Source organism: Malaclemys terrapin, chromosome 10 (genome assembly GCF_027887155.1).
Source record: "Malaclemys terrapin pileata isolate rMalTer1 chromosome 10, rMalTer1.hap1, whole genome shotgun sequence".
Classification (NCBI taxonomy): Eukaryota; Metazoa; Chordata; order Testudines; family Emydidae; genus Malaclemys; species Malaclemys terrapin.
Genome location: NC_071514.1, coordinates 18,786,575 through 18,812,709, shown reverse-complemented (window position 1 = coordinate 18,812,709; position 26,135 = coordinate 18,786,575). Strand labels below are relative to the sequence as shown.

At 42.4% G+C, this 26,135-nt stretch overlaps 1 protein-coding gene across 4 annotated transcripts in view; it reads left to right on the top strand.

The window, feature by feature from the left end:
• The window catches only part of PDE8A (phosphodiesterase 8A), a 258,360-nt gene that overhangs the window by 103,741 nt on the left and 128,484 nt on the right, over positions 1 to 26,135 (top strand). The window contains exon 1 of one of the 4 annotated variants that reach the window (XM_054042375.1): positions 9,563 to 9,582. The exons of the other annotated variants lie outside the window; for them this stretch is intronic. The gene's annotated coding sequence lies outside the window, so the exon portion shown is untranslated. Of the gene's footprint in view, positions 1 to 9,562; positions 9,583 to 26,135 lie in introns of those variants that run through there. 4 annotated transcript variants of the gene reach the window in all.

Below are 26,135 nucleotides of genomic sequence, written 5' to 3'. Positions count from 1 at the left end.
CCCTTAGCACAGGGTCAGACATGAGTGTTGCCTTAAGCTGGTTAAAGGCCTTTTGACACTCATTAGTCCACTGAACTGCATTTGGCTGTTTCTTTTTGGTTAGGTCTGTCAGCGGGGCGGCGATTTGGCTGTAGTGGGGTACAAATCGCCTATAATATCCAGCCAAGCCTAAGAAGGATTGGACCTGTTTCTTAGACTTTGGAACCGGCCACTTTTGGATAGCATCCACTTTGGCCTGTATGGGATTTATAGTTCCTTGACCCACCTGGTGCCCCAGGTAAGTCACTCTGTTTTGGCCTATTTGACACTTTTTAGCCTTAACAGTTAGTCCTGCCTGCTGGATGCGCTCGAAAACTTTTTCCAGGTGCTCCATGTGCTCTGCCCATGAATCAGAAAAAATGGCCACATCATCGAGGTAGGCAACTGCAGATTCTCCCAATCCCGCTAGGAGACCATCTACAAGTCTTTGGAAGGTGGCGGGTGCATTTTGCAACCCGAAAGGGAGTACATTGAATTCATACACCCCTGCCTGGGTGACGAAGGCTGACCTTTCCTTAGCGGGTTCATCTAGTGGTACTTGCCAGTACCCCTTGGTTAAGTCTAAAGTAGAGATGAATTGGGCATGTCCCAATTTCTCCAATAGCTCATCTGTGCGTGGCATTGGATAGTTGTCAGGACGAGTTACAGCATTTAGCTTACGGTAGTCCACGCAAAAGCGTATTTCCCCATCTGGTTTGGGAACTAGAACCACTGGAGATGCCCATGCACTTTTAGAGGGGTGGATTATACCCATCTGTAGCATGTCCTGGATCTCCCTTTGTATAGCAGTTTTGGCATGAGGTGACTCCCGGTAGGGTGGGGTTCTAATAGGGTGAGCATTACCTGTGTCAATGGAGTGGTATGCCCGTTCGGTTCATCCTGGAGTGGCTGAGAAAATTGGTGCAAAGCTTGTGCACAGCTCCTTGATTTGCTGTCGCTGCAGACGTTCCAGGGTCGTGGAGAGGTTCACCTCTTCCACGCCACCATCCTTTTTTCCTTCATAGTAGACACCTTCAGGCCACTCCGCGTCATCTGTTTCCTGGGCTGTAAACTGGCAAACGTTTAATTCTCTGGAATAAAAGGGCTTAAGAGAATTAACATGGTATACCTTAGGCTTTATGTTGGAGGTGGGGGAGGCTATGAGATAGTTAACAGCTCCTAGGCGCTCCTGGACTGTGAATGGTCCTTCCCACGACGCTTCCATTTTATGGGCCTGGAGCGCCTTTAAGACCATGACTTGGTCTCCTACCTTGAAGGACCGTTCTCTGGAATGTTTATCATACCAGGCCTTTTGCTCTTCCTGAGCATCCTTTAGGTTTTCTTTAGCAAGGGCCAAAGAATGTCGGAGGGTGTTTTGTAGGTTGCTTACAAAGTCTAGAATGTTTGTTCCTGGAGAAGGCGTAAACCCCTCCCATTGCTGCTTCACCAACTGTAATGGCCCCTTAACCTCACGGCCATACACAAGTTCAAATGGTGAAAACCCTAAACTGGGATGTGGTACAGCCCTGTAGGCAAAAAGCAACTGCTGCAACACGAGGTCCCAATCATTGGAGTGTTCGTTTACGAATTTACGTATCATGGCCCCCAAAGTTCCACTAAACCTCTCCACCAGGCCATTGGTTTCATGGTGGTAAGGGGTGGCAACCAAGTGATTCACCCCATGAGCTTCCCACAGGTTTTCCATGGTTCCTGCCAGGAAGTTAGTTTCCGAATCTGTAAGGATGTCGGAGGGCCAACCTACCCTGGCAAAAATGTCTGTTAATGCCTGGCACACACTTTTAGCCCTGGTGTTGCTTAAGGATACTGCTTCCGGCCATCGGGTAGCAAAATCCATGAAAGTCAGTACGTACTGCTTTCCTCTGGGTGTCTTCTTTGGGAAAGGACCCAGAATATTCACAGCTACGCGCTGAAATGGGACCTCAATTATGGGTAGTGGCTGGAGAGGGGCTTTAACCTGGTCTTGGGGTTTTCCCACTCGTTGGCACACCTCACAAGACCGGACATAATTAGCAACATCCTTGCCCATTCCCTCCCAGTGGAAGGACTTCCCCAACCGGTCTTTGGTTCTGTTCACCCCAGAATGGCCACTGGGATGATCATGGGCTAAGCTCAAGAGCTTTACCCGATACTTAGTGGGAACTACCAACTGCCTTTGAGGATGCCAGTCTTCCTGGTGCCCACCAGAAAGAGTCTCCTTGTATAAAAGTCCTTGTTCTACAACAAACCGGGATCGGTTAGAAGAGCTGAGAGGCGGTGGGGTGCTCCGCGCCGCCGCCCAAGCTTTTTGAAGGCTGTCATCTGCTTCCTGCTTGGCCTGGAACTGTTCCCTTGATGCTGGAGACATCAGTTCCTCCTTGGACTGTGGACTGGGGCTTGGTCCCTCTGGAAGTGATGCAGGTGCTGGGGCTGTTTCCATTGACTGTGAACCGCTGTCCGCTGGTGCACTATGTGGTAACTCAGGCTCTGGCTGAGCCTCTTGGGTAGGGTTATCTGCTGCTTCTGCCAGTTCAGGCTCGCTGGTGCCCTCTGGCATTGGAGTTGTAGACGGGTTTGCAAGCGCTGGACTCAGGGCTGGCAATGGTTCTGGTGCTGGTTGCGTTGCCAGTTCCGGTTCTGGGACTGGCTTTGGCTGGGTCTCTGGGATTGGATCCACTACGGCTGTTGCAGTCGTTGGCAGAGGATCCAGTTCCACCACCTTTGTCTGGGTCTCCGGTAACACAGACGGGGCCCTGGTGGACGGCTCAGGAACAGGGATGGGGGTGAAAGCTTGCTTAGCCTGGCTGCGGGTGACTATTCCCACCCTCTTGGCTACCTTCACATGGTTGGCCAAATCTTCCCCCAGCAGCATGGGAATGGGATAATTGTCATAGACTGCAAAAGTCCACATTCCTGACCAGCCCTTGTACTGGACATGCAACGTGGCTGTAGGCAAGGTTACAGATTGTGACACGAAGGGTTGAATTGTCACTGTAGCCTCTGGGTTGATGAGTTTGGGGTCCACTAGGGATTGGTGGATAGTTGACACTTGAGCCCCAGTGTCCCTCCAAGCGGTAACCTTCCTTCCGCCCACTCTCAAGGTTTCCCTTCGCTCCGAGGGTATGAGAGAGGCATCTGGGTTTGGGGATCTTTGGTGTGATTGGGGTGTAATGAACTGTAATCGGTTGGGGTTCTTGGGGCAGTGAGCCTTTATATGTCCCAGTCCATTACATTTAAAACATCGCCCTGCTAAGGTATCACCGGGACGAGGTTGGTTGGTGGAGACTGGTGTGGTGGGGTGAGAAGGCGTCTGGGGTTTCCCTTGGGATGTGGGTGGGGCCTTGGGTTGTCCCCGGTGGTAAGGTTTTGTTTCGGCTTGCCCCTTCTGATATTCGCTCCAACTGCTACTAATTTTTTTCTTTTCTGCCACCTCCACCCATTGGGCTCCAATCTCCCCCGCCTCAGTTACAGTTTTGGGCTTCCTATCTAGGATGTACCTTTCTATTTCCTCAGGAACACCCTCTAAAAACTGCTCCATTTTTACTAGGGAAAGCAGATCTTCCAGAGATTTAACATTTGCTCCTGATACCCAGGCATCACAATTTTTGTCAATGTGGTAGGCATGACGGGTAAATGACACATCGGGTTTCCACTTTAGGGCTCTGAACCGCCGACGGGCATGCTCGGGTGTTAGCCCCATTCTGAGTCTGGCCTTGTTTTTAAAAAGTTCATAACTGTTCATGTGTTCCTTAGGCATTTCAGCCGCCACCTCTGCTAAGGGTCCACTGAGCTGCGGCCTCAGCTCTACCATGTACTGGTCTGCAGTGATGCTGTATCCAAGGCAGGCCCTTTCAAAATTTTCTAAGAAGGCCTCAGTATCATCGCCTGCCTTGTAGATGGGGAATTTTCTGGGATGGGAAGTGGTACCTGGAGGGGGGTTGTTAGCATTGGCTGGTGCATCCTGCTTAGCCTTTGCTACTTCCAGTTCATGCTTCCTTTCTTTTTTTCTCTCCTCCATCTCTTTTTCTTTCATCTTCATCTCTCTCTTGTGGGCCTCCTCTTTGGCTTTTTCTTCTCTTTCTCTCTGCTCTGTCTCGAGTTTTGTTAATTGAAGCAGTCTCTGATGTTTTCTTTCATTTTCTTCTGCTTCTAGTTTGGCCAGTTCTATTTTGTTAGCTACTTTTTTGGTAGTTATTTTCCTGTTTTCTTGTGCTGGGTAACCCCCTTTGCAGTTGACAAACTGGGAAGCTCTCAGCTCTGGCTGCTGCAGAGTTAACAGTAACTTTCTAACTAGCTACTCCGGAGGATGTAAAAAGAAAAAAAAAACAATTCAGCTTGTAAATACCTTTTACCAGTCATTTGCTATTTGAACCCTTCTCTTAACAAAGGACCTGTAAAAAAAACTTAACACCTCTGCCTTCAGGCAAGGAGAGATAAGATATGCATCTATGACATTGTTGGCATCACTGAAACTTGGTGGGATAATACACATGATTGGAATGTTGGTGTGGATGGGTACAGCTTGCTCAGGAAGGATAGACAGGGGAAAAAGGGAGGAGGTGTTGCCTTATATATTAAAAATGTACACACTTGGACAGAGGTAGAGATGGACATAGGAGACGGAAGTGTTGAGAGTCTCTGGGTTAGGCTTAAAGGGGCAAAAAACAAGGGAGATGTCATGCTAGGCGTCTACTACAGGCCACCTAACCAGGTGGAAGAGGTGGATGAGGCTTTTTTCAAGCAACTAACAAAATCATCCAAAGCCCAAGACTTGGTGGTGATGGGGGACTTCAACTATCCGGATATATGTTGGGAAAATAACACAGCGGGGAACAGACTATCCAACAAATTCTTGGACTGCATTGGAGACAACTTTTTATTTCAGAAGGTTGAAAAAGCTACTAGGGGGGAAGCTGTTCTAGACTTGATTTTAACAAATAGGGAGGAACTCGTTGAGAATGTGAAAGTAGAAGGCAGCCTGGGTGAAAGTGATCATGAAATCATAGACTTTGCAATTCTAAGGAAGGGTAGAAGGGAGAACAGCAAAATAGAGACAATGGATTTCAGGAAGGCAGATTTTGGGAAGCTCAGAGAGCTGATAGGTAAGGTCCCATGGGAATCAAGACTGAGGGGAAAAACAACTGAGGAGAGTTGGCAGTTTTTCAAAGGGACACTATTAAGGGCCCAAAAGCAAGCTATTCCGCTGGTTAGGAAAGATAGAAAATGTGGCAAAAGACCACCTTGGCTTAACCACGAGATCTTGCACGATCTAAAAAATAAAAAGGAGTCATATAAAAAATGGAAACTAGGACAGATTACAAAGGATGAATATAGGCAAACAACACAGGAATGCAGGGGCAAGATTAGAAAGGCAAAGGCACAAAATGAGCTCAAACTAGCTACGGGAATAAAAGGAAACAAGAAGACTTTTTATCAATACATTAGAAGCAAGAGGAAGACCAAAGACAGGGTAGGCCCACTGCTTAGTGAAGAGGGAGAAACAGTAACAGGAAACTTGGAAATGGCAGAGATGCTTAATGACTTCTTTGTTTCGGTCTTCACCGAGAAGTCTGAAGGAATGCCTAACATAGTGAATGCTAATGGGAAGGGGGTAGGTTTAGCGGATAAAATAAAAAAAGAACAAGTTAAAAATCACTTAGAAAAGTTAGATGCCTGCAAGTCACCCGGGCCTGATGAAATGCATCCTAGAATACTCAAGGAGCTAATAGAGGAGGTATCTGAGCCTCTAGCTATTATCTTTGGAAAGTCATGGGAGACGGGAGAGATTCCAGAAGACTGGAAAAGGGCAAATATAGTGCCCATCTATAAAAAGGGAACTAAAAACAACCCAGGTAACTACAGACCAGTTAGTTTAACTTCTGTGCCAGGGAAGATAATGGAGCAAGTAATTAAGGAAATCATCTGCCAACACTTGGAAGGTGGTAAGGTGATAGGGAATAGCCAGCATGGATTTGTGAAGAACAAATCATGTCAAACCAATCTGATAGCTTTCTTTGATAGGATAACGAGCCTTGTGGATAAGGGTGAAGCGGTGGATGTGGTATACCTAGACTTTAGTAAGGCATTTGATACGGTCTCGCATGATATTCTTATCGATAAACTAGGCAAATATAAATTAGATGGGGCTACTATAAGGTGGGTGCATAACTGGCTGGATAATCGTACTCAGAGAGTTGTTATTAATGGTTCCCAATCCTGCTGGAAAGGCGTAACGAGTGGGGTACCGCAGGGGTCTGTTTTGGGACCGGCTCTGTTCAATATCTTCATCAACGACTTAGATATTGGCATAGAAAGTACGCTTATTAAGTTTGCGGATGATACCAAACTGGGAGGGATTGCAACTACTTTGGAGGACAGGGTCATAATTCAAAATGATCTGGACAAATTGGAGAAATGGTCTGAGTTAAACAGGATGAAGTTTAACAAAGACAAATGCAAAGTGCTCCACTTAGGAAGGAAAAATCAATTTCACACATACAGAATGGGAAAAGACTGTCTAGGAAGGAGTACGGCAGAAAGGGATCTAGGGGTTATAGTGGACCACAAGCTAAATATGAGTCAACAGTGTGATGCTGTTGCAAAAAAAGCAAACATGATTCTGGGATGCATTAACAGGTGTGTTGTGAGCAAGACACGAGAAGTCATTCTTCCGCTCTACTCTGCTCTGGTTAGGCCTCAGCTGGAGTATTGTGTCCAGTTCTGGGCGCCGCATTTTAAAAAAGATGTGGAGAAACTGGAAAGGGTCCAAAGAAGAGCAACAAGAATGATTAAAGGTCTTGAGAACATGACCTATGAAGGAAGGCTGAAAGAATTGGGTTTGTTTAGTTTGGAAAAGAGAAGACTGAGAGGGGACATGATAGCAGTTTTCAGGTATATAAAAGGGTGTCATAAGGAGGAGGGAGAGAACTTGTTCACCTTAGCCTCTAAGGATAGAACCAGAAACAATGGGTTTAAACTGCAGCAAGGGAGGTCTAGATTGGACATTAGGAAAAAGTTCCTAACTGTCAGGGTGGTTAAACACTGGAACAAATTGCCTAGGGAGGTTGTGGAATCTCCGTCTCTGGAGATATTTAAGGGTAGGTTAGATAAATGTCTACTAGGGATGGTCTAGGCAGTATTTGGTCCTGCCATGCGGGCAGGGGACTGGACTCGATGACCTCTCGAGGTCCCTTCCAGTCCTATAATCTATGAATCTATGAATCTATCTACTTCCAGCTCGGCTTTCCAAGCAGCTAGAAGGAAAAAAAAATCTCACTGGCTTTTGGGTTTAAAATGATCCCACCGCTATTCACCATGTCAGGACTGAGATCCCCACTTTGAACTTTAGGGTACAAATGTAGGGGCCTGCATGAAAAACTTCTAAGCTTAACTACCAGCTTAGCTCTGGTTCGGCTGCCACCATCAATGGATTCCCTCCCTGGGAAGCCTTGAAAAACCCTCACCAATTCCCTGGTGAAAACAAATCCAAAACCCCTTGGATCTTAAAACAAGGAGAAATTAACCATTCCCCTCCTTCCTCCCACCAACTCCTGGTGAATCAAGATCCAAAACCCCTTTGGATCTAAAACAAGGAAAAATCAATCAGGTTCTTAAAAAGAAGGTTTTTAATTAAAGAAAAAGGTAAAAATCATCTCTGTAAAATCAGTATGGAAATTAACCTTACAGGGTAATCAAACTTAAAGAGCTCAGAGGACTCCCCTCTAGTCTCAGGTTCAAAGTACAGCAAACAAAGATAAACACTCTAGTAAAAGGTACATTTACAAGTTGAGAAAAACAAAGGAAAACTAACACGCCTTGCCTGGCTATTTACTTACAAGTTTGAAATAGGAGAGGCTTGTTTAGAAAGATGTGGAGAACCTGGATTGATGTCTGGTCCCTCTCAGTCCCCGAGAACGAACACTCCCAAACAAAGAACACAAACAAAAGCCTTCCCCCCCCAAGATTTGAAAGTATCTTGTCCCCTTATTGGTCCTTTAGGTCAGATGCCAGCCAGGTTACCTGAGCTTCTTAACCCTTTACAGGGAAAAGGATTTTGGAGTCTCTGGCCAGGAGGGATTTATAGTACTGTACACAGGACAGCTATTACCCTTCCCTTTATAGTTATGACAGCAGCTCTTCAATATTTTGCTTTTTTCTTGTTGTTCAATGTGTGCCCCCCACACCTTATTTTCTGTACTTTAGTCAAACCCTGCTCTGAATATAGAATTATTAATTTCCTCATAGACTTTTCTGTGGTGTTCATCACTGTAGTATCTGAGTGCTTCACGAGCATTAATTAATTTATTTTCGCAAAACCCCTGTGAGGCGAAATGGTATTATTATGGGAAACTGAAGCACAGAGTGACTTAAATAAAAAGTATCCACTAATTTTGGGTGTCCCACTTAAGCAGTTTAGGACCTGATTTTTCAGAGTACCTAGCAATGTATCACACCTTATATGCTCAAAGCAGAACTCCCATTGACTTCAGCTGTGAATGCCCAGCACGTCTGCAAATCAGAACACCTGGTATTAAGTCAGGGACCCAAAAAATTAGGAACACACAGCTAGTGAATCCTGTGAAATTTTGGTTTAAGTGACTTGCCCACCATCACGTAAGAACTCTTGTTGCAGAGGCAGAGATAAAATCTACTTCTCCAGGGCAGCATTCCACAGCGTGATATGAGACCATGTGTTCTTTTCCTGTAGTCCCCTGCTTCATTCACTAGACACCTTCTAAGTTCTGCACAAATGAAGCAGGGGATCTAAACAAGTCTCCTTCACTATACAACCCTGATTCATCCCCAGAACACTGTCCGTTCAATGTGTTGAATGAGGCTGGGGGTTCTGTGGGGAAAAAATGTGATCATGTAATTAAAGACTGTATCAAAATGCATAGGTACAAGGGGGCCAAATTAAGGCTGCACAGGCAACTTAAATTCTGGCATTTCCTAACTTTTAAAAGGCACTTTACTTTGCGAACTTAATGTTCTTTTAACATAACTTATTGTATATGTGTAACAGTATCTGCTTCTATAGGACATCCATTTACTATCATAGATATTTTTATGGGAATGGAACAAAAGAGTTGGGTACAAGTCAAGAAGGATTTGACTAGCCTGCAAAATGCATATACATTTTTTACTTTGCTGTGTTGCCTCTGATTGATTGTGTCCTTTAAAAACCCATATTAGTGTAAGACCATGGTAAGTGTCCAATTCCACGTTATATTAAGGAATACTTTTATCTTGATGAGTAGTTCTCTTCATTAATGTTTTAAAAAATGACCGCCCTGTAAATCTTTCCACATCTCTTCATGTTAACAAGTGTCTGGGAAAATGGGGGGCGGGGGAGGTGGGGAAGCAATGTTAAGTACTGTAGTAGGAGGAGGAGAAATGCTAAATTAGATTATTTGTTAAAGAGGAAGTTGCTACATACTATACATTTCAGGAAATCCAAAACGGTACATGGGTAGAGAAAAGAAAAGGAAAAAGTAATTTAAAGAAACCAAGTTCATGTCAGTTTTCACTAGGCTCTGCAGCTGGTGTGCACCATATAATTACAAAAAGGTAATATTTTAAATAATAAGTGTCTAACCTAATTTCCATTATTTTGCTCATCTTTGAATTGCAGTTGATAAAGCAGTCTGTACTACTACATGTTGCATTATATAAATGTGCATTTAGAGATATTTAGTGCTACTGTATTTTCAAAGTACATTAAAAATTGCCTTTAAACAGAAAGTGATCTTTAAACATTACTAAGTTCTGTGTTTTCATTGCTTAAAATTACCAAAAGAATTTGGCTTTGTACTCCACGCTAATGGCCTATACATTTTGCTGTCTAATGCGGAGGTTTTTTTTAACTGGGAGAATTAAAAATGCTGGTGTAGGATCTGACCCTTCAGTCCTTACTCAAGGTAAATTTTTTTTCACGAGTTATAAATTTCTAAATCCTGAGTTTGTAATAGAAGGGCTGGCAATCATTTTAATGTAGGTTGATAATTATAATACATGATACCATCATGGATCTGCTTTTATCAAAAGTATGCCCATCTGGTTAAGAAAATACCAACTGGATTTATTAAAAATATTATGACTCTGTTCCAGATATCATCCAACTTAAATTGGCTAACTATATTATGGAAAACTGAGCCAGAACTCAGCCAGATAATCAAGTTTCAGAGTAACAGCCGTGTTAGTCTGTATCCGCAAAAAGAAGAACAGGAGTACTTGTGGCACCTTAGAGACTAACAAATTTATTAGAGCATAAGCTTTCGTGGACTACAGCCCACTTCTTCGGATGCATCCGAAGAAGTGGGCTGTAGTCCACGAAAGCTTATGCTCTAATAAATTTGTTAGTCTCTAAGGTGCCACAAGTACTCCTGTTCTTCTTTTTCCAGATAATCAGTTATTCTTCATATATACAGTATTTTCAGGAATGTGTCTCTCCCACCCCCTTTGCTGAAAGCTACAATATGTGAAGCATTGAACTATGGAACAGTAACAGAGAGCATTGCAGCACAGGATAAATGAAATGCCTTACATCATAGTTTATTTAGAGGGGATAAACTGACTAGCATGCCACAATGAGTAGTATCTTGTTTTTGGCTGGATCCACTGTTTGCTGTGAACTTGTGAACTAACTACAGTGTCTTTCTTTTTAAAAAGTCAAATTCAGAAGTTTTCCGGGCTCATGCGCCGAGAGAAAAGAGCTGTTACACTTTCAAGACTTGTTAGGCTGAAAAGAATTTGAGTGCATTTCTGCTCTCATTGCAGTTTTGCCATATATTTAAATAGGAACAGCATTTGGCCCTTATAACTTCATGCCATATGTAGCAGGCCATGCTCCAGGATTCAGCTTATAGGCCCCAACCCTGTAAGGTAGTCCGTTCATGGTAGTCAAATCAGCGGGGCTCTGGGCGAGCACAGGAGTTCATGCTAGTGGATCGCATATAGGATTGGGGCCATAGTGAACTCAAAGAACAGACTGAGTGGTGGTGTGGGGAAGGATGGTTCTGTCACATTTCCCCCTCCTTGTTAATACCTCTCTTCAGTTCACTTGAACATTTTAGTGAAGACCTTACAGTCTGCCGAACGGGCGGGACAGCAACTTCATCGAAAAATGTAGTAATAGTTGATCTGTGGATTGGTCAGCAATAGGAGCTGATGTCATTCTGTATGGTTGTCTTTTCAGCATAAATATGTGGAATTTCACCTCCTATCAATTACTCCCTGCCAGAGCCCAAGGCATGGGGAGGAGAGTGATAGTTTCAGATAATACATTTTCATCTAGAAAATCTGAAGTGATGCAACTTAATTGGGGGTTGAGGGGAAGAGAGCAAGAGCATCATAATATGGCATTATAACAGTTCTTAACTTGACCCTTACTTCTTAACAAACTAATAATTTGCCTCTTACCTATGGATACAATACTTCCATTATCAGAGTTTTGGGAAAGAATTGGGAGCGAAGAAACTCTGCAAGAACTTTTAATTAAAAAAAAAAAGTGGTGTTAATGAAAGATGGGAGTTAGATGGTAAAGGAGACTGAAGTCCTCCTCTTATACACTGGTAGCAATGCAAGCTTCCCTTCTACTGCCCATCACTGTTCCTCAGCTCTGTTCTGGAGAGGCTAATCTCTAAAGGCCAGAAAATAGTCCCGCCTCCTTTCTCATTCCATACCTGACCTCTCTGAGGAGATGGAGAGCAAGGGTGCCAGTTGTGATGGCACAGGATAGGACTGTTGTATCTCTTTTTAAAGGTGAATGCAAAAACTTCTGGCAGGCTGGGGAGGGGGAGGGGGAAGTTGACAATGGCTTCTTCAGTATAATGGGAATGATGTCTGAGTACTCAGTCGAAAAGACAAACACATTATCTGAAGACTAAAAATCCCTTTATTCTGACTTCCATAAAAATTCTGAAAATTAAAATATAATTAATGAAAGATTGTAAACTTTATAAAAATCACTCACATTATTGTGAGAGTGTTTATCTGAGCTGGATCCAGGGGTGGAATTATCACATCTGTATTTTTCAGTCTTTCTATTTAAAAATGGGTTGCTTTTTTCTGATAGTTGCCATAGTTGTATAGTTATTAAGTAATTCACAGGATTGTGTCAGTGTTTAAGACTAAATTATTTCAATTTAGTGTAGCTTAGGATGGGATATTTTCACACAGATTAGTCCCAAACACTTTAAAAAAAAAAAAAAAAAAAGCTTCAAAGGCCAGTCTTTTTTTACTGTTGACCTTTACCACCTTAATCTCGAGGGAGAGGGAGGTTGGAAAAGCAGAGCTGACTTTTGCAGCTATGATAAACAGGCATTTATCAAGAGTAGTCTGCTCAGACGGTGGGTTGTGGAAGCCCACAGCATCAGATTTCAGGTGAATAGAGCCCTTGCTGAGGACTCTATCCATCAGAAAATATTTGAGGTCTTTTAGGCTGTTGAAGCCCTAGAAGGTTGCAGATCTTAGTGCCATAGGAGGCTAATTTATGTAGGGAAAACTGTCCAGTTGTAGAAGCCCAGAAGCTCTAATCCGTTAGACTGTCAACTTGCTCACATTCGGATAGTGACCCCCTCAAATTCATTCGGTCAACTCCAAAATTCCCTTATCGCTTGCATTTGGAAAGTTACTTGGGTTTACCAGATAAAGTGGGTGGGTAGAAATGGAGGGAAAAAAGCCTGGGTCAGACATAGGAAAGGAGGAGAGAGGGGGGGAAATGTGGCTAGAAACAGGGCAAAAAATCAAAAAAGGCAAAATGCCGTGAAGGAAAGACAGAAAGTGTTCTAAAGAGAAGAAAAGTGAAAACATTAGTGTCAAAGTGGGTAAATCAGGGCACTGGGCAAGCATGATTTTTTTAAAAAAATCAGGATACTTCAGGAAAAGTGAGAATTGGTAAGAGAAAAAGGAAGATGGGGAAAGTGTGTGTGTGAGAGAGAGAGTAAATATTCTATACACACTAATATTTTATAGTCTGTGACTTCTAAAACATACATAACTAGATGGGGATTTGTCTGTTTCTAGAAATAAATCTGAATGTACCTGGCTTTTGGTTAGGGAGGAGACCTCAGAACCTGTTTCCTTTGAATGCTACAGATCACACTCCTTCTCTTTGGAGATTTGCCATGGTCAGCCCCTTTCCTCCATGTTGGCAGCTATGGAGACTCATTTTAAGATGGATTGAAACCTTAGGAAACATGCCTGTAAACATGGGTGATATTTATTTTAATTCTTCTAAATCTGCTTGAACGGAATAATAGTAAAATAGACTCCTTGATTCAGAGATAAATTGTTCTCTTTCACCAAGGCTGAAAGTTATTCTAAGTTGAAGAACCGAGTTATCTAATGAGAGCAGTTGGAAAAAAGTTCAAGAAATATTCCTGTGTAGGAATAAGGAATCTGTTTAAGAGGTGGATGGAATGAAACAGATTCAGTAATGTCAAATCAAGTACAGAATAAAAGTGCAATTGCATTGCAAGGTTCTAATCACATCATAAACTGTCCAAATGAAGCATCAGTGATTAATGTGAATAGTCTTGAGAAGAATTACAACCAAGTGATATATCAGCCTTCAAATGTCTCATAAAAATGTATGGTCTGAGCAAAAATTCTACACTCCTGCCCTTTACCGTGGTGATTGATAATGGCGACAAAAAACTAATGATGATTTACTTTCATGTCAAAAAAGTAACTGGCCCAAGGCAAGTGGAAAAGTAGGATTTTGCAAGGCTGCAGTATTTGCACCATTTTGGGTGAGGTTTTTTAGGAAGGTTTTTATTGTAGTTACAGGTGGCGGAGGCAGCATTTAATTTCTATTGTTTTTGTTTTTCTAAATCAGAATCCAGGAGCTCATGATTTCCATGGTAGCACTATCCTCCTAGGAGGAGATACAAATAAGTAATGTGTTGCCAGGAATGTTAAAGCAAGTGTCTTGGGCTGAATATTTTGACTAAATAAAGATTAGATTGTAAGTTTCTCAGGGGAAAGACTGTTCCCTGTTTGTGCAGTGCTTAGCACAATAGTGTCTGGGCTATGGTTGGAGTCCGTAGGCATTGCTACAGTACAAATGACTAGTTAATAAAGTGGTGATGGAGTGGGTTAGTTGCCCTGTGAGATCTCAACTCCTCTTTTGTGGACCTCGGTATTGGAATTTCCTTAACATAAGCTTCTAAATGAAATACCTTTGTTTTCCTTGAGGGATTCCACTTCAGCTGCTTACAGTATCTAAGGCCTTGATCCTACAAAAGCTAAGCACAAGAGTGGGTGTTTACAGGCTCTGTGCCTGTAAGTTAATATTGACATGGTTGTCACTAACCTAAATAAAAATCCATGGCTGACTGACAGGTTTAAAACGTTTTCTATACTGTATATCTGTATATATATTTGACTATTTCTTTTTCTGGCACCTGCAAGGTTATACCTACCTTTTATTACAGTATTTTTGAACAACTGTAATTAAAATATGTTAACCCAAGCACATGTTGGTTGGTAAAAATGAAAAATAAAGACATACTTCGCTCAGCTGTGCAAAATACCCCCCAAACCAGACTTGTACAAGGAAGAACAATTTTGCAGTCCTGTTATTACAGATTAATGCTCTGAGCTTGCAAACAGGTGCTTAATTTGTGTAGCACATGTGTAGTCTGTTGTAGTTAATCGTGTGCTTAAAGTTAAGCATCTACTAAGTGTTTGCATGGTCGGTGCTAACTTATTTAACTGCAAAGTTCTCTGATTTTATATTCCCTGCACTTCTCTAAATCTCTCATTACATGTTATACAAAATGAAAGAGACTTAGGAGTTCTGTGGTAATGCAGCATTGATGGTCAGGTGAAAGTATCTTGACACAAACCCATATTCTATGCGGGAATATAGGAGTTGCCATACTGGGTCAGACCCAAGGTCCATCTAGTCCAGTACCCTGACAGTGGCCAACACCAGAAGCTGCAGAGGGAGGTTGTAAGAACCATGCAATAGGAAGACATGGCGTAATCTGCCTCCTCATTAGGTTTTATTCTGATATTTAATAGTTAGAGATTGCATTATGCCCTGAAGCATGAGGTTTAATATGCCTTCCATAAAATCCATCATTAATTATACCCCTGGATATTCTTGATAGTCATTTGAATCCCTTCTTGGAGCAGGTTGTTTTTGGCTTCAACAGCTTCATGTGACAATGAGTTCTACAGTCTAATCACACAGTGTCTGTACAAGTATTTCCTTTGATTAGTTTTTAATTTCATTGCCCTTGCTCTTTTGTAATGAGGCGGAGAACAGAAATTCTCAGTCTTCTTTCTCTAGACCACACATGATTTTATATGCTTTTGTCATGTTCCCTCATATTAATCACCTTTCTAAGCTGTAGCCGATTTTCACTATTCTAGGTGATGGTCAAACCATTGACTTAAATAAATGCACAATAGTCTGCATATTACTTGTCATCCATTTTTATGCAATGTAACACTTTTTTTGGAGGCAGCTGCACATCGAGCAGAGGTCTTCACTGAGCTGTCTGCAGGGATCCCTTTTTTTAATCAATACAGTTATTTTAGACCCTTGTAAGGCATATGAATAATTTATTTTTTTCTCCCCAATGTGCTTTTGTGATGATTTGGGGAATCTCTTGTTCGTTTTTACACTTTTAGCTATTTGAGATCCATTTTAGCCCATCTAATTTCCCTTTTATTTATTTCCTGATCTATAACCCGCTGAAGTAAATGGGAGTATTTCTATTCACTTTGGTGGCTTATGGATCAGGCCCTATATCCCTAGGTTAATTGATACTGCTTCTTAGGCTAGGTCTACACTACGGGGGGAGTTGGGGGGGGGGGGTCGACCTAAGATACGCAACTTCAGCTACGTGAATAGCGTAGCTGAAGTTGCATATTTTAGGTTGACTTACCTGGCTGTGAGGATGGAGGCGAGTCGGCCGCTGCCGCTCCCCGTCGATTCCGCTTCTGCCTCTTGCTGCAGTGGATTTCTGGAGTCGACGGCAGAGCCATCGGGGATCGATTTTATGGCGTCTACACTAGATGCGATAAATCGATCCCCGATAGATCGATCGCTACCCGCCAATCCGGCGAGTAGTGAAGACGTGCCCTTAGGTTACTGGATATTGCTCCAGTGGAGTTAAACCAGGGAGGAATTCTTTGGCCCACGTATCTGAGAATATTTCAGAATAAGTTCTACAGCTAGATGGATTTATTTTTCTTTTTTACAAACAAAATCTTCTCCCTCCCTTTCCAAACTAGGATACTGGTGTAAAAACATAATGAGACTAATGCCCAGGTTGTGTGTGGGAAAACTTAACTGTATTTCTTAAGGATAGGCTTTTACACTAGTTGCAGAGTCTGCCTCAAGCTTTGGGAAAGGAAAAAGGGCAAGTCTAAGGTGCCAAGTTGTTTGTTCTGGAATTATTGCAGGATTAAGTAAATATGGGGAAAGCACTGCCAGAATGTAAAAAGCGACAAAGAGTCCTGTGGCACCTTGTAGACTAACAGACGTACTGTGGAATGCCAGGGAGTAGAGACTGAAAGTATGGTGGGGCCAACAACCTGTGACGCTTTGGAAGGAATGCTGCTGTGGTGTTCTGAGCTTCGTACACATTGTTATGTTTCTTAGGGCTCCTTCTAACTTCATTAATACAAGCTATTGGCGGTGTCTGAATGCTTTTGCAACTTTTTCCTCCTTCCAGCGCAGCCTGTGATCATTGAAATAATTAATTTCCAAGTTGGTATGTTATGCTATGCACTTCTAAATGTGGAATGCATTTTGACAGAAATAGGCACTAAATTCATGCTGAATGGGAACTCTAAATTCCATTATAATCTGGACATCATAGTCCCTCGCTGAGAATTAAACCAGATAATTAGAGAGTGTATTGTGCCTAATCAAAATGGCCATTTGTGTTCTATCCCAAGAAAATTAGAGACTGTCACAAGTACAGCACTTCTCACTCGATGAGGATTTGTAAAATATCCGTGCCTGAAATGCTCCAGGAGTCTTTGTCTGATCTGTAATCAACATTTTAGGTTAAGGGAAGATAAGTGTTTGCTCTTGATAGGCCGCCTAGCACCAGTGCAGAGTTCAAGAGACACATTCATGAGGCAGAAGAGTTTATATACGATGACTTCATTTGTTCTGGACTTTCGGAAGAGTCAAATCTATTTTGAGTCTGAGAAATCTCTTCTCTTTAAGTGCCGGATCCTGCCGGGTGCTGAAGGCCTCCTGCGGCGTGTCAAGTAACCTCATCTCTAGCACCTCTTAGGGAGGCACTCAGCATCCTGATGGGTCGCTCTTGTGTCTGTTGCAGGAACTTTGTTTCTTTTTTCATTCCGTAGTGGTCTGTGATTCTTGTTTTGTTTTCTCCTGCCTGCTGTACTTGTAGGACCATAACACCCTGATTGATGTATTGATAGGAGCAAAAGGGGCGTGTTGCTTCCTACAAACTGATTTTCTCTGAGCTCCACTTCACACTTTTTCCTTTCTTGAATGAGCCATTCAGTGTTTGAATCTTTTCTGCTTTTGAGATCTCCTTCAGAGGGATTAAATCCGCAATGATGCTAGGACTGCCTGCCTGGAGTAGTTAATTTGTAAGTGAGAAAATGTCTTTTTGTTCATTTTGTGCCATAGCTTTGGAAGACAGGATGATGCACCAGATTACAAAAGGGAGACTATAGGGGCTGTTCCAGACACCAAGTTCTCACTAATTCTGGGGAAAGAAGGGAGTGGGGATAGGATGGGTAAGGGCAAAGAGGAAGAAAACATTACTGTTCAAGCATACAATATGGTCCCATTGGGGGAGGGCGGTAGGGTTTATTGTCACTTTTCCCACCCAAACACCAGCATTGGCATATCTTCTACATCCTGCAACAAGGTAATGTCAGTACTGCTTATTTCATGTTATAATCCTGGCCCTATAAGTGACTGGGAGTTTTGCCATTGATTTCAATAGGAACAAGCTGGCCCTTAAGGGAGAACTTGGAAGAACCATATTTTGATTAACAGTCTAAAACACTCGAGTAGTGTATTTTTAGTCAATCAATCCCAAGATCATAAATATGGACTCAAAAATAATAGAGTATAGGCTCATAACTTTTTTTTTTTTAAGTTGTAGCTGGAGTTTAGCATGTGGTGATGGAAGCAGCTTTAAGTCAGAAAATCGTTTTAAGTTAGAAAATGTTGCCAGTTCTGTTGGAATTTTATTTACGCTGCTAGATGTTCTGATTGTCAAAAATGAGTATGCTGAACACACAGACAAGGTAATAAAAAAAATCTAAGAGCTGGAGATGAATAGAAAATACCAATAAAAATATTTGAAATGCTCTTTAAACAAACAAAAGCCAAACGAGCTGCATTGCCACATAGTACAGTGTCTTGCTGATCTCTTCAGTCCAATGATATAATGATAAATTATGGAGCGTCTGCGCCCAAGGGCCACTTCAAAGACACCCTATTCATGTTTAAAATGCTAGTGTATTTGCAGTCTGCTCTGCTCCTCATCACTTTAGTTTTGGCGGAATTGCAAAGAATTGCCTGCAGACAGCCCTCACAAGATGTCACAGCAATCAGAATGTAGAGGGAAAACAGTAAGAAAAGAGAGTATTTTGGATGGAACATAAATGTGGGAAGATATATCTGATTACAGAGCACTCTTGGTTGCTGTACATTTTAAATGGCCACTACCACTGTGAGTTCTTTCCTACATTATAAAAGCAGTTACTTAACTCGTTCCATTAACTCCCTCTCTTCCCAGACAAACTAATGAAGGTAAATGTCTTCCCCCAAATTATATGCCAACCAGGAACACTCTCACTGGTTCTGGCTCAAACTACTGATGGCTTGGGAAAGCTCTGACACGGTGCACACCATGAATTGATGCCAAGCTTTGACTAAACAATCTTATTAAAAAAACGCAAAGGTAACTGAAGCAAATCTTTTCTTTGAAGAAGCACTATCAGTTAAGTGCTCATTTCCTCTTTTAAGCCTAACATTAAAGGGGCAAAGACAGGTGGTCTGATAAGAGTGAGATAAGGCTTGTTGAGTCAGTTTACCAACTGATTTGGCAAAAAAGCAGTGCCTTGTTTCATGCAATTTTCAGAGCTTATATCACTTGTATTTGTTGTGCGAGATATCAGGTGTATAATTATCTAATGTAATCATGAAATGGTTTTGTATGCACATGGTAAATTGATATATTTACATATTTTCCGTGAATTGTAATGTCACTAAGATAAGATCTCCTTACCTATATAAACTGCTCCTGCACTCTCATTCTAATGCTGTGTCTCAATCTAAATGGATCTCTCTTTTAATGAAAGTGAACCTAAAAAAGCTGTAGCCGATTTTCCAGGTATGGCAGTCGTCTATATCATAAATTATTTGTACTGCAGTAATGCCGAGGAGTCCCAGTCATTGACCAGAACCCCAATGTGACAGAAGCTGTACAAACACATTACAAAAGACTGTTGCTATGTAATGATATACATATAATTTTTCAGTATTTTTACTAACTTACAAATTTCTCACAGTTTCTTAAGATAAATGCTTGGGCAGGGCCATGTCATTGGCTTGAAGCTCCTTCACGCAGCATTAAAAACTAATTAAATTGTCTCAAGACTTGGTGGCACACACCTGTCTGCTGATGAGGTAGATTACCTGTGTTCTCAATCCTGTGCTCCCATTTTCTGGGAGAACTTGTATTTAGAACTGGCCTTTGAAATCTGCTGCCAACCATTTCACATGTATCCCAGGGAGGACACACCTTCTCTGCAAGTGGAGGTACAGTTTTGTGTGGACATTCCACGGACATCAGTGGAATGCTAATAGAGCAGAGGTGGGCAAACTCTGGCCTGCGGGACAGTCCTGCCTGGCCCTTAAGCGCCTGGCTGGGGAAGCTAGACCCCGGCCCCTCCCCCGCTACTCCCCCTCAGCCACACCCCTGCTGTCTCCCCCTGTGCCCCATCACCCCGGCCCCTGCAGTCTTTGTATCTACCTCCCCAACCAGGGCTTAATTTGTCCCCGGACTTGCCGGGGCTGAGTAAATCTGTTGTGAAAAGTGATATTTGTATGTTTGTTAATATCACTTTTAGCGGCACACTTACTAGCTAGCAAGTCTTTAAAAAAAAAAGCAACCAAAAAAAGCAAAAGAAACAATAAGAAAAATGACAAGAACGTTCAAAGCACCCTATTTGTGTTTATGTTCTGTTTAGGTCCAATAAAGAATAGAGACAACTGTACAATATTTTTATGTATTGAGTCTGCAAAAAAATCCCTACATAGATAGATAGAGTACAATGATTTGGACATGTATCTGGGCATATTTATTTGTTTTTCCTAAATTTAATTAAATATTTTAGGAAAAATGGTCAGAGCGGCCACCAGCAAGAGTTGGTGGCCGCATTCTGAGGCCACCAAAAAATTTGTTGTGAGAACCCCTGGTTCTAGGTCTCTCTCCTCCTGTGACAGTTCCTTCTCCTGCACTCCCAAGCCACCTCATATATGGGTTCTCACATTCAAGATTGTAATAGAATGTAGCTGACCTGGTAGGTCGTGGATGCAGAGTTGATTTTTCAGGTAGTTAGGGCAAATCTCATGGAAGGCCTTGCGTATCAGGACAGATATCATGTACTGGACTCTATTTAATAGACAGGTTGCATGGCAGTAGAGCACTGAGGTGATGTGTTCATGGAGACTGTGTTGCTAAGCAGGCTGGCTGTTGCCTTTTGTGGTGGCTGGAGCCATTTGGGGTATGTAGATTCATTCCTAGCTCTGTCTATGCATTGCAATAACCAACTCTGGCAGTCATGAATGTGTGAATCAGCAGGGCTAGTTTGGGTTCTGATAGGTTGGGGGCTCAGTCCTCTGGCTAGCTGCGATGAAGTGGGTGTGTTCTGCTGCCTGTGAGTATGTGGCAGTCTAGTAGCATTGAGGAATCCAAGGCTGCAGGCTGACTTAATCAGAAGACAGAAGCCCATGGTAGTGAGGGGTGTTATAGAAGAGGCAAGTTCTCTGAAATGTTTACAATTTTCAGCCAGAATTGCCACCGCCTTACCTGCGTTCAGCTTTAGCTGGGAGATGGTGCTGATTACATTTGATGTCAAGGAAATGTAGAGTTGGGTGTCACTTATGTCCTATTGGCTCATCGGCCTGTTTTGACTCCACAGTTTCCCAATAGACTGAGTCAGGACTTCAAGATTTGGCTAACAGTTAAAGATTTTCAGGAAGAATAGAGATCTACAAAATATTTGAGTGTGTGATTCTCTTCTTTGTCAAAAACAACAAAGAGTCTGGTGGCACCTTAAAGACTAACAGATTTATTTGGGCATAAGCTTTCGTGAGTATAAACCTCACTTCTTCGGATGCATAGAGTGAAAGCTACAGATGCAGGCATTATATACAGACACATGGAGAGCAGGGAGTTACTTCACAAGTGGTTAACCAGTGTTGACAAGGCCAATTCAATCAGGGTGGATGTAGTCCACTCCCAATAATAGATGAGGAGGTGTCAATTCCAGGAGAGGAAAAGCTGCTTCTGTAGTGAGCCAGCCACTCCCAATCCCTATTCAAGCCCAGATTAATGGTGTTGAATTTGCAAATGAATTTTAGTTCTGCTGTTTCTCTTTGAAGTCTGTTTCTGAAGTTTTTTTGTTCAATGACAGTGACTTTTAAATCTGTGATAGAATGACCAGGGAGATTGAAGTGTTCACTTACTGGCTTGTGTATGTCACCATTCCTGATGTCCGATTTGTGTCCATTTATTCTTTTGCGGAGGGACTGTCCGGTTTGGCCAATGTACATGGCAGAGGGGCATTGCTGGCACATGATGGCATATATGACATTAGTGGATGTGCAGGTGAATGAGCCCCTGATGGTGTGGCTGATGTGGTTGGGTCCTCTGATGCTGTTGCCAGAGTAGACATGGGGACAGAGTAGGCAACGAGGTTTGCTACAGGGATAGGTTCCTGGGTTGGTGTTTCTGTGGTGTGGTGTGTAGTTGCTGGTGAGTATTTGCTTCAGGTTGGGGGGTTGTCTGTAAGCAAGGACTGGCCTGCCTCCCAAGGTCTGTGAGAGTGAGGGATCATTTTCCAGGATAGGTTGTAGGTCGTGGATAATGCGCTGGAGAGGTTTTAGCTGGGGGCTGTATGTGATGGCCAGTGGTGTTCTGTTATTGTCCTTGTTGGGCCTGTCCTGTAGTAGGTGATTTCTGGGTACCCGTCTTGCTCTGTCAATCTGTTTCCTCACTTCCCCAGGTGGGTATTGTAGTTTTACGAATGCTTGATAAAGATCTTGTAGGTGTTTGTCTCTGTCTGAGGGGTTGGAGCAAATTCGGTTGTATCTTAGGGCTTGGCTGTAGACAATGGATCGTATGATGTGTCTTGGATGGAAGCTGGAGGCATGTAGGTACGTATAGCGGTCAGTAGGTTTCTGGTATAGGGTGGTGTTTATGTGACCATCACTTATTTGTACTGTAGTGTCCAGGAAGTGGATCTCTTGTGTGGACTGGTCCAGGCTGAGGTTGATGGTGGGGTGGAAATTGTTGAAGTCCAGGTGGAATTCTTCAAGGGCCTCCTTTCCGTGGGTCCATATGATGAAGATGTCATCAATGTAGCGCAAGTAGAGGAGGGGCACTAGGGGACGAGAGCTGAGGAAGCGTTGTTCTAAGTCAGCCATAAAAATGTTGGCATACTGTGGGGCCATGCGGGTACCCATAGCAATGCCACTGACTTGAAGGTATAAGTTGTCCCCAAATCTGAAGTGGTTGTGGGTGAGGACAAAGTCACAAAGCTCAGCCACCAGGCTTGCTGTGGCCTCATCAGGGATACTGTTCCTGACAGCTTGTAGTCCATCCTCATGTGGAATATTGGTATAAAGTGCTTCTACATCCATGGTGGCCAGGATGGTGTTTTCAGGAAGAACGTCAATGCACTGTAGTTTCCTCAGGAAGTCAGTGGTGTCTCGAAGATAGCTGGGAGTGCTGGTAGCATAGGGTCTGAGGAGAGTGTCCAAATAGCCAGATAATCCTGCTGTCAGAGTACCAATGCCTGAGATGATGGGGCGTCCAGGGTTTCCGGGTTTATGGATCTTGGGTAGCAGATAGAATACCCCTGGTCGGGGTTCTGGGGGTGTGTCCATGTAGATTTGTTCCCGTACTGTAGCTGGGAGTTTCTTGAGCAGATGGTGTAGTTTCTTTTGGTATTCCTCAGTAGGATCAGAGGATAGTGGCCTGTAGAATGTGGTCTTGGAGAGTTGCCTGGCAGCCTCCTGTTCATAATCTGACCTGTTCATTATGACTACAGCACCTCCTTTGTCAGCCCCTTTGATGATAATGTCAGAGTTGTTTCTGAGGCTGTGGATGGCATTGCGTTCTGTACGGCTGAGGTTATGGGACAAGTGATGTTGTTTGTCCACAATTTCAGCCTGTGCACGTCTGCGGAAACACTCTATGTAGAGGTCCAGTCTGTCATTTCGACCATCAGGAGGAGTCCACGCAGAGTTCCTCTTCTTGTAGTGTTGGTAGGAAGGTTCCTGTGGGTCAGTGCACTGTTCAGTGGTGCGTTGAAAATATTCCTTGAGTCGGAGACGACGAAAGTAGGCTTCCAAATCACCGCAGAACTGTATCATGTTCGTGGGGATGGTGGGACAGAAAGAGAGTCCCCGAGATAGGACAGACTCTTCTGCTGGGCTAAGTGTGTGGTTGGAAAGATTGACAATGTTGTTAGATGAGTTGAGGGTACCATTGTTATAGCCCCCAGTGGCAGGTATTAGTTTAGATAGCTTACAGTCCTTTTTCCTCTGTAGAGAAGTGAAATGTGCATTGTAAATGGCTTGTCTCATTTTTGTAAAGTCCAGCCACGTTGGAGTTTGTGTAGAAGGCTGGTATTGTATGAGAGTCTCCAGTTCTGAGAGCTCATTCTTGATCTTCTCCTGTCTGCTGTACAGGATGCTGATCAGGTGGTTCCTCAGTTTCTTTGAGAGTGTGTGGCACAGTCTCTCACCATACTCAGTGTAGTATGTTGATTGCAATGGATTTTTTACCTTCAGTCCTTTTGGTATGATGTCCATCTGTTTGCATTTGGAGAGGAAGATGATGTCTGTCTGTATCTGTGCAAGTTTTTTGTTGAGGTTGATGGATTTCCAGTCCATACGGCTAAATTTAGTGCCTTGCATGTTGTCAAGTATCAGGGGGTAGCCGTGTTAGTCTGTATCTACAAAAACAACAAAGAGTCTGGTGGCACCTTAAAGACTAACAGATTTATTTGGGCATAAGCTTTCGTGAGTATAAACCTCACTTCTTCGGATGCATAGAGTGAAAGCTACAGATGCAGGCATTATATACAGACACATGGAGAGCAGGGAGTTACTTCACAAGTGGTTAACCAGTGTTGACAAGGCCAATTCAATCAGGGTGGATGTAGTCCACTCCCAATAATAGATGAGGAGGTGTCAATTCCAGGAGAGGAAAAGCTGCTTCTGTAGTGAGCCAGCCACTCCCAATCCCTATTCAAGCCCAGATTAATGGTGTTGAATTTGCAAATGAATTTTAGTTCTGCTGTTTCTCTTTGAAGTCTGTTTCTGAAGTTTTTTTGTTCAATGACAGTGACTTTTAAATCTGTGATAGAATGACCAGGGAGATTGAAGTGTTCACTTACTGGCTTGTGTATGTCTTCTTTGTCAGTAGTTCTGTGTACCATAGAAGTGTCCTGACAGCGATGCTATCAGATTAGCAATATGTTCATCCCTGTATGTTTTAAATATGTACGTTTCTTGATCATAACTATTGTAGGTCGTCTTTAGGGATATTTGCTATTTTGTACTTTCTGGCATGGCTGAAAGCTGAGGTTTTGATTCCTGTAGCTTATGGTATATTTTGTCCTAAAATGAAATTTATTGAGGAGCAAAATAATAGGAGGAGAAAAATTGTGGGATTTTTTCCCCCCCCTCCCCACTTCCCTATAAAAGGGAGGCAGAGGACGCTGGCTAAAAATATTCTGAAGTGTGCAGGTATCTCAGCATATTCACACACTGGAATCTTTGTCAATGAACCAGATCTTTTGCTCAATGCTGTGAAAAGAGGTTGTGTCCTATGGAATGTTTGCTATATACTGTAAATCTATGCCATCCAGTACTGGATACATTTAGGGTGGATGGGAGGGCTTTTGTACACACACCTAAGTTTTCTTTGTGAAATAGGAGGAGACTTCACACCTTCTGAACTTTATAAATTGCTAGAGTTATTTTTAAGTCATAGCAAGTTTCTTTGATGTAAAAAAAAATCTTAATATCAGTATATGACCCAAAACAAATATTTTAGTTTTAAAGACCCTGTACCTCCTGCATAGGAAACAAATTATTCCTTTCCATAAAACTACTATCATCCCCATAGTGTCGTAAAACAAAAACAAAGCAACAAACAAACAAAAAACCCCTTACAAGTAGATTCAGTAAAAATATTAGCGTAGTTAGTGGTGTTTTGCATTTTAAAATAGTTTGCACTGAGGCCATTTACTATACTATAAATATGGCAAATGAGGCGTACTCACTTTAAAGGGCTATTCTATCATGTTTATCAAATAAGTGTTCTAGTATTTACAATGCTGTATTCAGTAGAATAAAATCAGAAGCTGTTTCGTGTATTTTTCCCTCAAGGTTAAAGCTTTGAATCATGGGATAATGTGTGATAGCTCTAAGGCTTATTGAAACAGTTCAAGAATATCACGAAAGACTGTGATTTGTGCGATATTTACGTGGAATTTAACACCGTGTTCTTTTGGCTTACGAGCAAAGCTGAAGGTATCAAGGAAACTTAAACTTCCCTGTGTTTTAGAACTGTAGCATAAATTATATTCCCCAAAAAGAGCTATTTTTATAAGATGCTAGCTACTTTCACACCATTTTTCTCTGTACTGACTTTCCCTTACACATGCATATCACACGGATGAAAGGAATTGAGGGAAATGCACTTCAAGTTAAAAACTTTCCATTCTTCAGCTAAAATTAATTTTTTAAGCAAAAAAAAAAATATGCAAGTGACTTATATTGTGGAAAGTTATAGTATTTAAACTGGAAAATATTTTTCACATTTAAAATAATTGGCTATTTAAACAGAAATCATTATTTCAAT